Source organism: Protopterus annectens, chromosome 16.part0 (genome assembly GCF_019279795.1).
Source record: "Protopterus annectens isolate FY-2018-M chromosome 16.part0, PAN1.0, whole genome shotgun sequence".
NCBI lineage: Eukaryota > Metazoa > Chordata > Ceratodontiformes > Protopteridae > Protopterus > Protopterus annectens.
This window is the reverse complement of record NC_056750.1, coordinates 3148487-3164107: the sequence shown is the minus strand read 5'-3', so window position 1 is coordinate 3164107 and position 15621 is coordinate 3148487. Positions and strand designations below refer to the sequence as shown.

Here is a 15621-nt window from a genome sequence, read left to right as displayed (position 1 = left end):
CTAAAAATAGTAGTCATAATTTTAGTATCAATATTTAAGAGTGAAATAGGTCTATAATTATCCGGGTTTTGGTGATCCGAATTTTCCTTGAGTATTAAAATAGTTTTGGATGCGTTAAAATGAGGGTCGTTGATTTTACTGTTAATAACATAGTTAAAAGTATATGATAGTATTTCAACAATCGTACCGCTAAATGTTTTATAAAACTCAGGAGTACGACCATCTGGGCCCGGCGCTTTGTGTGATTTCAGCTTGATTGTTGTTATTTCTTCGGTGGAAATTGGTTTGATTAAATCTTTTTGCAAATTGTCATGTAATTCCGGAAAATTAATTTTTTGAATAAAATCATTGTTAGTCTCATTTATATGTGACTCATCTAACTCACCATAAATCTGAGAGTAAATCAATTCAAAGGTATTGATATCTTCAGATTTCGTATAAATTTTGTCCTTGCAGAGTATATCCGTAATTTGAGAGGGTGATTTAGATTGGTTAATAATTCTAGCTAAAGTCCTTGATGGAGTTTGAATATGATTAGCATATCTTGCAAGTGTTTTGGTTTCATGAAATGCTAATCTATTATTTTGGCTCAGGAAAAGATCTTTCTGACATTTAAATAATTCCGTTTCTGTTTGTGTGCTATGATTTTGCCTTAATTCCTGATCTAACAATTTAATTTTAGCCTCTAACATTTGTTCTTCTTTGAGCTGAATTTTTTTTATAATAAGAGGCTTTTTGAAGGAAAACCCCCCTTACTTGAGCTTTAGTTGCCGCCCATTCAATATCAGGTATGTGTTGTTGTTTGACTAATCTAACCAGTGAGGAATTTAGAATTTCTTAAATTTCCTTATTTATTTCTTTTTCATTTAACAAGTTTGGATTTAAGGACCGATTATAACTCCTGTGTATTTGACTATTTCTAAGGTCTTTAGCAAAACTTAATGAAATTTTAGAATGATCTGATAAATAGCGAGCATGTACAGATACTACGGGATCATAATTAATCAATGTTTCCAAAATTAAAAAAAAGTCTACTCTAGACCACATTTTGTGACAAGTTGAGTAAAATGTAAAACTATTTGTGTTAAAAAGATTGTTTACATATTTAAAAGGATCATATAATTTAAAGTCATGTTTGAGCTCACTTAATGTTGATACTACTTGATTATTGAATGACCTTTGTGGGTTTGATTTATCTAACATAGGGTTCTGATAAGCATTCCAGTCTCCCCCTATAATTATATAATGACTAGTATATTTATTTAAAATAGGATAAAGTGATGCTAAGAATGGCTGTTGATTCTTACATGGTGCATATATGTTGAGAAGTATGATAGGTTTATCATAAAGAGTAGAAGAGAGAATCACATAGCACCACCTTCCTTCTTTATCCATTTTAGAATCTAAAATTTTATCTTGATATTAATTTTGTATAATTATCGCAATTCCCGCACTATTAGTTTTACCTTCTGAGGCAATAATTTATCTTATCCATTTTTTCTTCTTTATTTCTGTCCATTGGTCATTGGTCAAATGAGTTTCCTGAAGTAATATAAAACACACCTTAGTCTGCAGAAATAAATGAAGCAACAATTTCCTCTTTTTCAAGTTCTGGAGCCCCTTAATATTTCCATGAATCTATTACCCACATTCCAATAAACTTCTTTTATGTTGGTATTCTAGAACTCGTAAATAGTGTATTAAAAGCAATTGAGTGTTAAACAGATATATTTTTATGAAAGCATTCTTGAGATCCCGACCCATACCAGTGCCTACCCACTATACCCCTTGACCAGGAATAGTATAGGTCTTTAACAAAGTTAAAAATTTTAAAAACTAGTGGTATTAACCAGTAAATATTATAGAACTTTACATATAAAAAGAATACAGCATTGAATGGACCTATACACAGAACAACTATGTCTACAAAGCCTAATGTACCCATTCCCTTTAAAACACCACTATTCCTCTACACCTCTTGTCATTACAATTAAAATAAGAGAGACAGAGCAAAACTGAACAACACGATATACAATTATTGTCCTTTGCCTCCACAGGAACACCCTCATTTATCTAACAATAATACTTGGGACATTATTCAAACATTTGTTCTCAGATAAATGAAACCATAGTGTTCCTGAAATAACTAATGAGTTTGTTTTACCTTTGTTTATATGTGTACCTACACTTCAGCCAAGACACCAGATTGAGACATTAACATCAGATATTTAACACTAAACAACTTAGTTCACATTGGGAAAAACTTTCTACCACCTGTAAAAAAAAAAAAAAAATCTTAACAATTTTAGTAAATCTGAACTAGTGCAAATAGACAAACATTTAAATATTTAGTCAGATAGGCTGAGTGGTCCTGACAGTTACCCTAAACCTGAATAAGTAACTCTTCAGAAGGTGTTTTTAAACTTAATATCAGCTGTACGTATGAAACATTTTATCGAATATCTATATGCCTGTTTTAAGATCTAGCAATTTTAAGTTTACCCTTATACTTTGATCTACTAATAAGGTAGAAATGTTACCACAGAGAATTCACAAACATCTCAAAATATAAGCCCACTATTAAGTAGTACATTTAAGATATATTCCTATAACAAGGTTAATAGCAAGGATTACATATAAGGGAAATTAAACCTAAATATGTAAAATATATATGTATACTGGTTAAAATAAAATATGTGATAACACCTTGGTAGATTAATATAATTAGTTCCCTAACCCCTCATTACTAAAAGTCTTACAATCTTAGATCTGTTTTATATGTATAGTTTTGTGATTTGTATGTTTGAACAAGTTATGTATTTAACTTGGTGTTTACTAAACACTGGGAGTAATAAGGGGCTACTGTTGTGTGTATTAAGGTATTACCAGTACTAAAGACGTCTATTATAAATAATTTTCACATTTTAACAGTCCTGGAGCCTCTTCATTGAATTTGCGACACTCCAGAGTGACTGACAGCTTTGCGAAGGGGGACCCTTTATCCCGACGGACTTCCGGAAGTGCCACATCAATAATACACCCTCTGAAGCAGCAAAACCATTTTGGATCCATTTGTGGGAGATTTTGACATCGTGGAGGCAGTAAAACTTCGGAAATGCCACAGCGCGAGTAAATAACACCAAAAGAAGATCGTACCTGTTGTAAAAAACGGCCTAGAGCAATAAAAGGACAAACAAAGCAAAGATAAGACCTTGACATGCAGTACAATGTGGATCCGACCTCAGATGCCCTGCCAGGCCCATCGGAAGTTCACTCTAGGACTCTGAAGCAGGTAAGCTTTTAAAAATCGCTAGAAAAGTCGTTTTTGCTTCTTTTTTTGTTGTAACTGAATGTCTAGTCCCATTTAATGTAAATATTAATGTATTTGGGTATTTCATTTGGAATTTTATTTGTTTTTCAATAAGAAACTTGCAATAGGGAGATAATAGCTGTCTGGCTTGCCTAATCTGCAAAGGCAGGTCCTGAGCCAAAGAAATTCTGTTGTTTTGCCACATAATAGAGCCCCCATTTTTTTAACAGTTAGTAATATCTTATTGACATCTTGAAAGTTAAGAATTTTAGCATAAACAGGTCATGGTATGTTAGAAGCTTGTGATTCCCTCAGGGCTCAGTGGGCTCGCTCTATTATTATTTGTTGTGCAGTTACCAAGTCACTGAATAATGCTGTGAATATTTGCATGATTGCTGGAATTAAATCATTGTATTGTACAGATTCTGGTATTCCTCTGATGATTATATTGTTTCTCCTAGACCTCGCCTCTAGGTCAATGATTTTAGCTTGCATAGAATGAATGTTCTGCTCATGTGCTTCAGATTTTTTGGCTAGCAGTGCTATTTTATCTTCATTCTCAGTAATTCTTGCATCATTTTTATCCATTCTTTCCAGAATTTGACTGCAAGAAATTCCAAATGATTGCACTTGATTAGATAGTTCTTTTATCACTTCCTGCACGGGAAGTAGAGCTGTTTTAATATCCTCCATGTTTGTCATTTGCTTCGGTTTATTTTTATTCCCTGATTTTAAATGCTCCTGTTGATTTGTGATTTTCTGTCTTTTCAAATTTAAATCTTTCTCCGGTGAAAGAAGTACAGAAAGTTTAGTTTTTGAAGTTGTTGTGTTCATATGTTTTCCTTCTTTTGACATCACAGATCAACAAAGAAACTTGATGTAAGATCAGTGTAGATAGGCCAATATTCCTGAGTACACGGTTCCTTTGTTTGAGACTCTCTTCAGGGTCAAATGATCAGTTATAATCCTGTCTGATTAGTTCGTTTTTCAGTTCCGATCACCACCTGTATGATACTTGGTTGAAGTTATAGTTGTTTTTCCTTATATTTACTGTAAAAAAGAATGTTATATATATCCTCAGGGTTAGATTTTCCTCTGATTGTATGGAGAGCTGTAGATTAGTAGTGTTCACAGAACGGCAGCCATCTTTGAACCCATTTGCATATTATTTCTGTTTAGTCCATTTTAATTTATTTTGGTTTCATTTTATTCATAGTTTTTCCATTTGTCTTAGCTTTTATTTACAACTTGCTTAATTTATTATCTACTGAATTCAATTTCTACAGGTGGGATAAGTTTTTTAAGGGATTCAAATTCATGCAGCAGTGACTTCCAGAGGATTCCCTCCATTGGGAGGGATCAGACGTACTTTCAGTTTGTTTGGAGACAGCCATCGAGGATCGCTACTGATAAAAGCAGCTTCTACTAACTCACTAGTAGGTTTATTGCCTGTTCTCATTACTTTTATCATCCATTCAGCAAGTCCAGAGAATGAACAGGCACTTCTAGAGATACATCAGTACTACTGGGTTAGACCTTTGTGTATTGGTTTTAAGTTTTGAAATGAGGGAAAGCTGACCTTGGCCTATTGATTCCTTTTTGTCCTACGTGTCGTAGAAAACAATTACAACAAATGTATGCTATAAAAGATAACCTTCAAAAACATAGAAATGACAATCAACAAATTGTGCTTTTCCATTCTTTCTATTGTGTACATTTCATCTTTTTGTAAAGAACTTGACTTACAGTACATCATGAAAACACAATGGCTGTTTACATATTTACTTAGCAAGTAAAAATAGGCAGTACTGTAAAAAAGGCTTAACAGTGGCAGATTACATCCTATGCAAGCAAAGAGAAGTGTCCAGTCTATTAGCAACCAAATAAATAGATCAAGAAAAACATGGCATAAGAACTGACAAATATATATAGCTGATGCTTAATCTTCAAGTTAAATATCTCATTACCTTGAAGTCTCTTTAGGATTCTCAATATTGTTTGATTCCCTGTGGAAAAAGAGAAAAAAATGTTATGATCTTCAAAAATATATACAAGTTTGTCTTGTTACATATGAACTCAAGAAGACTGCAAAACAGTTTTATGTTATTGTGATAACGTGATGGAGACATAATTTGTGTTGTTCATGATGTAAATGTGGAAGAAAATATGTACACTACCATTTCTTCTAAAATATCAGGACAGTCACCATTGTTTTGTGCCATACATAATTTTCCATATCAGTTCTGTGCTGTAAAACACGTAAGTAGCATGACGCTCTGTAAGTTGAGGCTGCACAAAGGATTGAAGCTGAGTACAGACAAGACAGTTGTCATTGGAACAAAAGGGGTAAACCAGGAGGAGCTGAACTTTGAGGTAGAAAGAAAAATAGTAGAACAGGTTAATAACTTCAAGTATCTGGGAGAGGTGTTTGTGGAGAATGGCACTATGAATGAGGAGGTCAAAGCCAGAATAAGAGGGGCTGAAGCCAACTGGCAGAGAATGTTATGGGGAGTCTGTATCACTTCATTGAGCAGTGTATTTTTCAAATCCCTATTAATCAAACTGACTTTAGCGAAAGCTCACTTCAACGAATGATTGATTGTCAATTTCCTCACAGGGAAAGAAACTAGTGGGCCATCTTGCAACCATACCAAACACTACAAAATTATAAACTCAGCAAATGGGGAGGCTTTGCCCTCCACACCCCCCCTAACTAAATATATCTACTCTGTGATCATACTTCACTGGGGAAAAGGGCAAATTCCCAATGATGGCCAATTATTTCCTTTTCCTGTGAGAAAATTCACTGAAAAGATTGTTTTCTGACGTGAGCTTTTGCTAAATTGAGTTTGACAAATAGAGATGAAATAAATAGACTGTTCGATGAAGTGATATAGACACTGTTGGGGGTAGTGTATGACAGAAGAATGCCAAAGAAGCCAATAAGTAAGGTGTACAAGACACAGCAGCCTCCAAAAAAGAATGAAACATCTCTTTAACCAAGTCTAATAATGTGTGCAGATTCATAACTTTATCCCCACATACAAACACCACTGTGTCACACTCTCAAAGCAACACAGTTCTCTGTCAAGTACAGATCAATAACTCTCATAGCATCTATAGCCTTTAACTGCTAAAAACTAAACTCTTTTAACTTTTCTGCTTGCTGATCGACCAAAGAATGTCCACATACAACCCAAGGTCACTTCTCCCTTAACCCCATCTTACTAAAATCTCATGACACACTCTGTTGCAGAGGTCACATTTTTTTTCAGTGCTAGTTCCAATAATCTGGGAATCATTACCCACTAATGTAAAGGACAGTGAATAGAAACTTTAAGATTGCCAATAGCGAAATAAGTTGTGAAATCAAATGTCTGCCATGTCTGATCTGGGGACGTGGTCCGAGTGTGGTCGCAGGGGCAGGTGGGAGGAGGGGGTCATGGGGACGAACGGACAAGCCACCCCTCCCCAACCCATGCACCCACTCTTCCCTACTGCTGGACTCTGGGTGTCAGAGGAGGGGTGACATCACCCCAGCATGTGGAAACTGGGAGGGGGAATGTCAGACCATGCCCCTGGAGGGCGGCTGGGTGGTGGTACCACCAACAGCCTCCAGGGGTGGGCCATACACATGACTCTGTCCTCCTATCAGTGATATGCATGGGCTTCCTGGCTCCAGGTGGTGGAGCCTTCTATCCTCCATCCGTGACTCACCCTTGGGGGATGGGGCCTGCGATGGGCTCCCTTGAAGCCCCATCCATGCCCTCACCAGAGGTAGGACACCACAAGGGGCAATGGAAGGCATGATGACTCTCAGATAGGCATAGCCCTGGGATTAACCCCGGGCCACAAAGTGTGCTCAAAGTGTCGATGATTGATGTGTCCTGCAGTTCACATTAGTTCTTACAGCTAGCTGTGCTTTTCATCAATGCGCAAGCCGAGTGATTCACCACTCAGAGTCATACTGTTGTCAGCAAGCACCTCTGTCGACATGGTGTTGCACTGTGAGACAAGCAAGCAAGGTTTCACGGGCATCGTCATGGGTGCCAGACTGGATTACTGGCCCCATGCCATGGGACGACACGGAGTCTCACAGCAGTTGGCATGCAGCTGAACCACTGACCTTCTGGGTCTTTGAACCGAAGCCCCGCGGGAAGTAGGGTGTTCTCCTCAGGTACCTGCCACTGCCATCGAGGGGAGAGGACACCAGTGTGCTCTGCATTCCTGGAGGGGAGGGTGTAGTGTCCCCTGCCAGGACTGTGCCCTCTGACCCTCCCATGAGGTGGAGTCCATAACCTCAAGGGCATGCAACCTTAGGGCATACGGCAGTCTGCACCACTGGCTGAGCACTCCCTCAGTGGCCGTCCCCTTGGGGCAAGGGAGGAGCACCTGAGTGATCGTGTGTGGGATCAGTTAAGATTTGAGGCAACATGGAACTCAACCAGTTCAACAGTCTTGGAACTTAGCATGACATTTTGTCAACAGAATAGTATGGTTCCTGAAAGGAAAACCATTTCTACTTTGTCAAATACAAAGTGATGCTCAAAACAGGGTTTGACAAAGTGTGTGGATATTCATTTGCTTCAGTTGGGTGTTGCTCAGCAGGACATTGTACCAGTAAATAACAAGGTCACTGCAATGCAATCTGCTGGCTGCAGAAAGAAAGTCTGCTGTTTCTGCTGAATAGTCATTCTTAGTATTTAGCCTTCTTAACATGGGTGTGATCTACTGCGGTGTTGGTGCTGCGGTAGCATTGTCGCCTCACAGGAAGACATTGTCCTGTTCGATTCTCAGCTAAAGTGTCTTCTGTGTGGAGACATGAGTGAATGGGCGTACCTTCGTTGAAGGTTGTGCGCCAGGGCTGGCAACTCGGTACGTAAAAATCTACTGCCAATCATTAGTGGACCAGAGTTCTGCTATGGCAACCCATAACCGGGGAAAGCCGAAAGATACAACAAGCAACAGTGGGTGTGATGCATGATAGGGTACATAATCAGATCTGAACACTTCAATGCTGACTGAGGGAACAGCTGAGGTACTTGAAGGGGAATGACTGGAATGAAAAGCATCCCTAACATGAAGCCAAGTGTGACGTGTTGATGGACTTTGGTACTAGTTATTGACTGTCCATAACAAGCACCATGTTTGATGACGAGTGGACGTATAACTGTACTTACCAGATTACCTTTGGCCAAAGGTAAGCGATTCATTTTCCAGCTATTTCAATAGACCTGAGTGCATATGTTCTGCATGTATGCGTCAAGACAGGTGCAGAACTGTTGAATGATCACCATTCACAAGTTAGTTGGGGAAAATGGCTTGGGAAACCCAAACGTGCAATGATAGTGTCCTCAGAATGTCTATGTGATGATTCCGTGTGGCATGAGACTGGCTTCTTCCATTTACCTGTGGAGGACAAGGACACACGGTCTAAATGGATGATATCCAAAGCCTTGATAGCCGAGACAGTGACAAGGAGGTGTGACCATTAAAGGTAGTCAGCACTTGTCATAGTGGTAGCCTCAGGACTGACTGCTGGACACCACTGATGAGAGAAGCTGTCAGGTTAAAAAACAGGATTTCCTTGCATTGCTAGCCCAGGGATCTCGGGATTTGACTAGTAGGTACTAACAAGCAGAAAGGCAGCTGCTCTGGCACTTACTGAACAGAAGACCTTAGTGTGTGATGAGAAGGCCAAGGAGAATGATTTCAAATGGTTTCAAAGATATTCCAGCAAATCAACCAGGGAATCCAAAAATGAGAGGAGAGACAATGACCAGGCTGTTCTTAGCAGGCTGGAGAACTGTTAACCTCAGCTGGGAGCACTGTTAATGGAAGGGACACATTGAAGTACTCCTTTAACTGGTGATCAAGCCCTTTTATGGGGAGATGGTGCCACAAGCAAAAGACGGGAGTGCATTCATTTTGGTGCACTTCTTATGTTACGTCATTTTCACTGCACAATAACAGAAACATAGTTAACACTATGATGTCTCACTAAGCACTGCAGGAACAAAAGTCTTAAAACAGGGATAACAAAAGCATTACTCATATGCAGTCAGTAGCCTGCGACTCACTGCAAAGCTTTTACAAGTGGGTGATTGGCACTCTCATTATGTGAACTACTGGAAAGCATCTTTAACATCATCCTTCTATATAAGACATGAAGCTGTAAATAGTACACATTGCAGTCCCTTGAATGTTAATGTGAGTTCCTGACTTGGGAAGCCATAAACATAGATTTTTTTAGGATTACTAACCTCCAGCTTGATAACTGTCATTAGTAAAACCAAATAAGTTAAAGTTATATGCTTTAAAGTATTACACACTGTACTCTTTGAGGCAGGAAGATAAAATTTATCCCGTTTATTTTAGGGTGGATTACCTGACCCCAATTTGAAGGTCTCCACCTGACCCTATAACAAAAATCAGTGCACTCACTTAAGCTCTTAGTGACTGCTCTGGTACTTAATATAGTCATCTTTTTATTTATTCTTGTTGCTGACTATGGAATTCCTTTTAGACTTAACAGTAACTCTTCTATCAACCAGGAAAAGTCAGACATAATAACAGTTTATTCACTCCTCCCAAAGTTTGCAAACCTGGCTAGGATGAGTGTAATGCACAGCCGCTAAGCATTAAAGACCACCATCTACTAAAACAATTTCAGACTCCAAGAAGAACAGTTAGACTTGTTCTGATGTCACTTAAATATCAAACTACATCATGCTGTGATATTAATCCAGATCCAAGCCCTATTCCCCCCCTCATACTGGTGGCAATGACACAATGAAATTACAGCCAACCATAAAGGATTAAAGATTGTGCTGCAATACACTACTTGTATAAATACTAAACTAACATTACTTGACACCTGGCTGGTACAAGCTAGGCCCAATGTTGCAGAAAGCAAAATTTTGTTAGAAGATTATATACAATTCTTCATACATATCCCTCTACATATAAAAAATCTGCAGGGAATAGACTAGGATAAAGATTATAAGTGGTGTAAAGCTAGTTACGAGTACTGATACACTAACATAGTCTGGAAGAAGTCTTCAACTATGGGTGATGCCCCAAACGGATTCATTGTGCAAGTTCTGTGCAGTGGGAGACTGAAACAAGCAAACATTTGGGTGTAGCCATTGAATCCTCCCCCTCATCTACAGAAGGTAATGAAAAAGACCTGCTAGGATCTCTCTACTTACTACTTTATCTTATTAGGGGATGTTAATCGTATCTGGTGTGGAGGAAGTAAACATAATCGAATCAACAGACAATGTAATCTCACTTAGATTATTAAAACCACAGCCATGTCTAATTTTAGCCCAGTGTTGCTAACAGGTTCAGGAAATGTGCAAAGGTTGAGCCTTAATAATTTTGTATAACTGATGACTGTCATCTTTGGACATTTAAAATCAAAAAAGTGGTTCCATTTTAGTTACCAGAAGATCATTCCATAAACAAATGGAGACCTTCTTATTCCTTCATATATATTTCATAAACTGAGATGTAGTTCTGGCGAAAACTGTTTTAATACTGCCTGCCTATTTTTCCTCCAAATATTACTACCACTGCAAAACAAGTTGGTCTTCTTATGGGTAGGAAGCTTATGAGGAACAGCTGCCTATGCAGCTCTACCATCTGAAAAATTCAGTTAAAAGAAAAGGACAAGTCAGAGAGAAAATGAAAATTTACCAGTAAATGCTTTACAGTTAGAAAAGAGACAAGAATAGAAAGAGGATAGTTCTCTTAAAATATCCCTACTGTCTAGACACATTTCTTTTAACTGCAAGAGCATCTCGTTGCAGATAGCTGAGCGTTGCTCATCAACTTCTTAGTGTTACTGAGCAATTTAATCTTTAAATTTCCCTCACTCCTCCCTAGTAGATCAGTAGCTACACATATGCATTTTTGGACTATCTCTCTGTGGTCAGTCTGGTTGAGAAGGTGTATTCTGAGGCACTGTAACAACTACCCATGCACACTGACAACCCACTTTTTCTTAATAAAATAAATGAAGTATGTGAGAGATTTAAGTTCACTTTAATGATGGAAGCAAAACTGTCTCATACAACCAAAACTAATACTATATAGGCTGTCCGTGACACTTGCACCATGCCTACTGCACAGGGCAAAGACCCTACACAGAAAACTACTTATGCTGAGGCACTTAAAGGTAACCCTCTTAAAACACTAAGACATCCTGCACATCACAGTAAAAAAAAAATGTCCTCAGCCATCACATAAGCACTCCTTTAAAGCACCACCCACAGCTACACATAGTAATTTTGTATCCAGTGCCTCTACTGCTATGCCCTTAAGGCAAACCAGCACACAGCCAAATTTCCTGGTCATTAGTGATTCTGCAGTGAGGCACACCGATATCACCCTCACCAGACTGAGTAAGGAGAGAGTCACTGTTAGCTGCCTTTCCAGGGCTAGGACCCATCAAGTCACACAGGTCATTGAACCACAGGTATCAGTATGACTCTGTCCAAGTCCATCTGGGTGTTAATGACCTGAGATGTACCTCAGGCAGGTATGAGCTTAGCACTGAGCAGCACACTACCATCTCCACAAATTATGCCACGTTACTAACAGAAAATGATTGATTTTAACAAGTGGCGTAGCTTCTGGTATCAATCCAAGGAGATGACCTGACAGCCTGGGAGGACATGGTTGACAGACCATGCTGCTTTGCCAGGGTGGTCTGCACTTATCCCTTCTGGGCTTTTGGATATTGGCAAAGATCTTTTTCACCCCACATAGTGCCTTTTTTAGGCAATGCCAAGCTGATAAACTTCCCAACTAAACTGAACCTAGAAAGGAATATCTGATGGTGGTACTGCTCAATGTTGGAAGTCTTAACAAGAAACTCCACTCCCTGCAAGCTTTCCTCTCCCTAGAGAATGTAGACAACATGGTTTAAAGTCACAAGAGAGTACTCCAGCAGTTCAAGGTTATAATGCTTTTCACACATTTAAACAAGCTACTGCATGGGAGAGATCTAAAGATGGAGGAGTGTCAGTCTATACTAAAAACGAACTCACATCCAGACTAGTTAAAGTGTATGACACTGGAACTCATACATGTACAGCTCACCATAAATAGGGTCTCAAACTATCCTTGCAATCTATAGGCCCCCGTCCATGTTCCAGGAAACCCATGCTATCTATCTCAATGTTCTAGAGTCCCTCACCTTTTAACCCAATATAATACTCACAGGGAGCTCAACTACCCCTCAGCATATTGGGAATCCTGCACCACTTTATGCACAACCCAGCGATTCCTAAACTTCATTAATACCAAAATCCTGGAACAGTTGGTCCATTCTCCTACCAGTGGTACAAATATCCTTGACCTTATGCTCTCAGTCATGGAGGAGCGATGTTCCTAAGCCATCATATCTGACCATAAGGCAATATTGCTTGAAATAAAAATTAAATCTGGGATCCAGTGAAACCAAAAACCTTTAGGAACTATTCCAAAGCTAACCTCTCTCTACTAAGCGACACTACGGCTAAATTCCAAGCACCCCCAAACCCAGTAAACAAAGTATCATATGCTATTTATAAAATCTCTGTACAGCCATATTATTAGCTGTACAGAATGAGCTGTGCGCACTCGTATTAATAATAAGACAAACTCAAAAGATGAACCACTCTAGTGGAATCACAATATCAACTGGTTATAAAACAAAAGAAAAATATCTTGGCCAAGTGTAGGAGAAACAAACCCCAACATACTAAAAGCCCTTGATCAATCTTAACAGGCAGCTAAGAGGGTTAATTAATATTTAAAAGGTTAAATTTGAAAGAAAGAAAATAGCTTCTCAGACAAAGGACAATCACAACACTTTCTACAGCTATGTGTATAACTTTAAGGGAAATATGCAACAATGCACAGAACGTATTGTAAATGTCATCACCCACGCTGAACCGAAGGCCGTTGCCAGCCTTTTGACTAACAAGTTCAGCTCAAAATTCTCCCCCCTCTCCTCTCTGAAGTCCAAAGGAAATACCACATACCCCCCAACCATCACTAGAGAACAGGTCATCAATGCACTTATAAAGGCCAAAAACACTGCATCAGTAGGCCACAATAGCATTATGGGATGCTTACTAAATAGCATGAAACATGAGCTCTCTGGTCTACTTGAATCACTTTTCATCTTATGCCTATAGTCAGGTTTTGTGCCCAAGGAATGGAAGATGGCTACAGTCATTCCTATGTATGAAGGAGGTCCGACTGATCTGGGTAACTAGAGGCCAATAAATCTGAACAACCTCTTATGTAAGGTCATGATAAACAAGAAAACTTGGGAACGCATACACAAACTCACAAATAATAAAATCACTAAGCAAATATAAGTAATATGAGCTACAAGAATAACAAGTCCAAACATACACATTTGAGCATTTGAACATTATGTCATTATGTAATAAAGGTAAGGGGGGAGGGGGGGAGTGTTTGCAACATAATGATGACATAACGATGAGTAACTCTGCATTCTGTTGACTTCTAACAGAATTTTGTACTATAATGTATAATGTATACTTGAAATGTGGATTTGCTTTTGTGTATTTTTACCCATTGTACTTTCACTCATTTTATTTTAATGTTTTAACTTTATTCTTGTTTTTGCAAGTGAATTGTGTATATTACTGAATGGGTGTATAATTAGGAAGAGGAAATGACAAATGCTTTGTGATCAGGAAATGAGGTCATTCGGATTGTACCAGGGGAGGGGCACAATTTGAATTTGAAATTGCCTTTATAACACAGGCTGGTTTCTTGTGTAGAACCATTTGTCTGAAGAAGTCTTTGTATGGTGAAAGGACGAAAAGCAGTATTTTTGTACCGTGTTGCTTAATGTTTTAATAAACTTTTGGCCCTGTTTGGTCCAGTTTGGTTTTAGTTTTACCTTTTGTCCACTATTTCTATTTGGATGCTTGAACGTGGCAATTGTTTGGATAACCTTTGAGCAAGAAAGGACTTATTTATTCCAGAGCTGCATAGCGGGATTTACTATTCTTCACCAGTGTGCGTCAACTTACCAGCACCATCCTGAATTGGAGAACTTCATGATAAACAAGGACATAGCTAACTTGCAGCACTGGACCCTTCACATTTCGGCTTTGATAAATGAAGGTCATGCCTATTAAATCTGGTGGTCTTCTTTGAGAGGGTGACCAAAATAATGGATGAGGGCAAGTCCTGGACAAGGCTTTTGATATAATACACTAATAGCAACCTCACTAAATTAAGTATAAACTTTTTTTATCACCCATTGGACTGCCAGCTGGTTTACTGATAGGACCCTAGGAGGTCCCAATAAGTGAGGCTACCTCCAGCAAGAGGCCAGTCACTACTAGAGTCCCTTAGAGCTCAGTACTGGGCTGGGCTCATTCCTTTTTGACATCTTTTTTTTCTGAAGTGGAAGCAAATGCTGAAGGTTTATGGCTGACTAAGTTTGCAAATGATTACAAGATGGGAGTTATCATTGACTCCGCTGCAGGCACTAGCATTCTTCAAGAAGGCAAAGGCCTACTTCAGACAAACAAATGGTGCCAAATCTGCAGTCTTAAACTCAATGCTAAGAAATGCATAACTGTAGCCTTTGGGAAGTCAACCATCCTGGCTAACTATCATGTTGATAACATGCACCCAAGAGCCGACCGAGTGGTCAGGGATCTGTGTATGCATGTAAAGATAGCCTAACCCTCAACCACCACTTGGCCACAGTGGTGATGGAATACTTTTATGTTGCACAGCTTATAAGTAAGGGCATGGCATCTAGGTCCAAAGAGGTCATTATCCCACTGTATTTTGCCCTGATCAGACCAATCATAGAGTACAATTCTCCCTTTGGTATATACCTTTAGCAAGCATATGCAGCAACTAGAGTGGCCTCGGAGGCACCTTACAAAAAGAAAACATGGCATAACAAATCTGACTTATGCAGACTGCCTTAAAGCCCTTTCCCTCCAATCAGTTTCATATAGATTGCTGAGGGGGTGATATATGCTTGGCTTACAAGGCATCCACAAACCTCACACTTATGAATTTCAAACAATACCAGAAATGCAAGGTGTAGAGACCTAAGTTTTGCCTGTGACTTAAATAGAACATGTTGGAGAGACAGATATGTGTCCCAGAGACTGCCCTCCTATGGAACAGGCTTGCCATCCATGTGAAGCTGAGTTCATCTACTACCCAGTTTAAGCACAACCTAGATCAGTGGATGATGAATAGGAAATTTACACTGGACCTGGCACACATGTCCCTTATGGACAGAGGTGACC

The 15621-nt window shown here is 39.0% G+C and overlaps 1 long non-coding RNA gene and 1 pseudogene across 1 annotated transcript in view; both read right to left on the bottom strand.

Moving 5' to 3' along the window:
* The window catches only part of LOC122790801, a 1149194-nt gene that overhangs the window by 1022316 nt on the left and 111257 nt on the right, over nucleotides 1-15621 (bottom strand). Inside the window, exon 2 of the long non-coding RNA XR_006363041.1 lies at nucleotides 5278-5316. This is a non-coding gene — a long non-coding RNA (uncharacterized LOC122790801). The remainder of the gene's footprint in view (nucleotides 1-5277; nucleotides 5317-15621) is intronic.
* LOC122791138 lies at nucleotides 7121-7274 on the bottom strand (annotated as a pseudogene).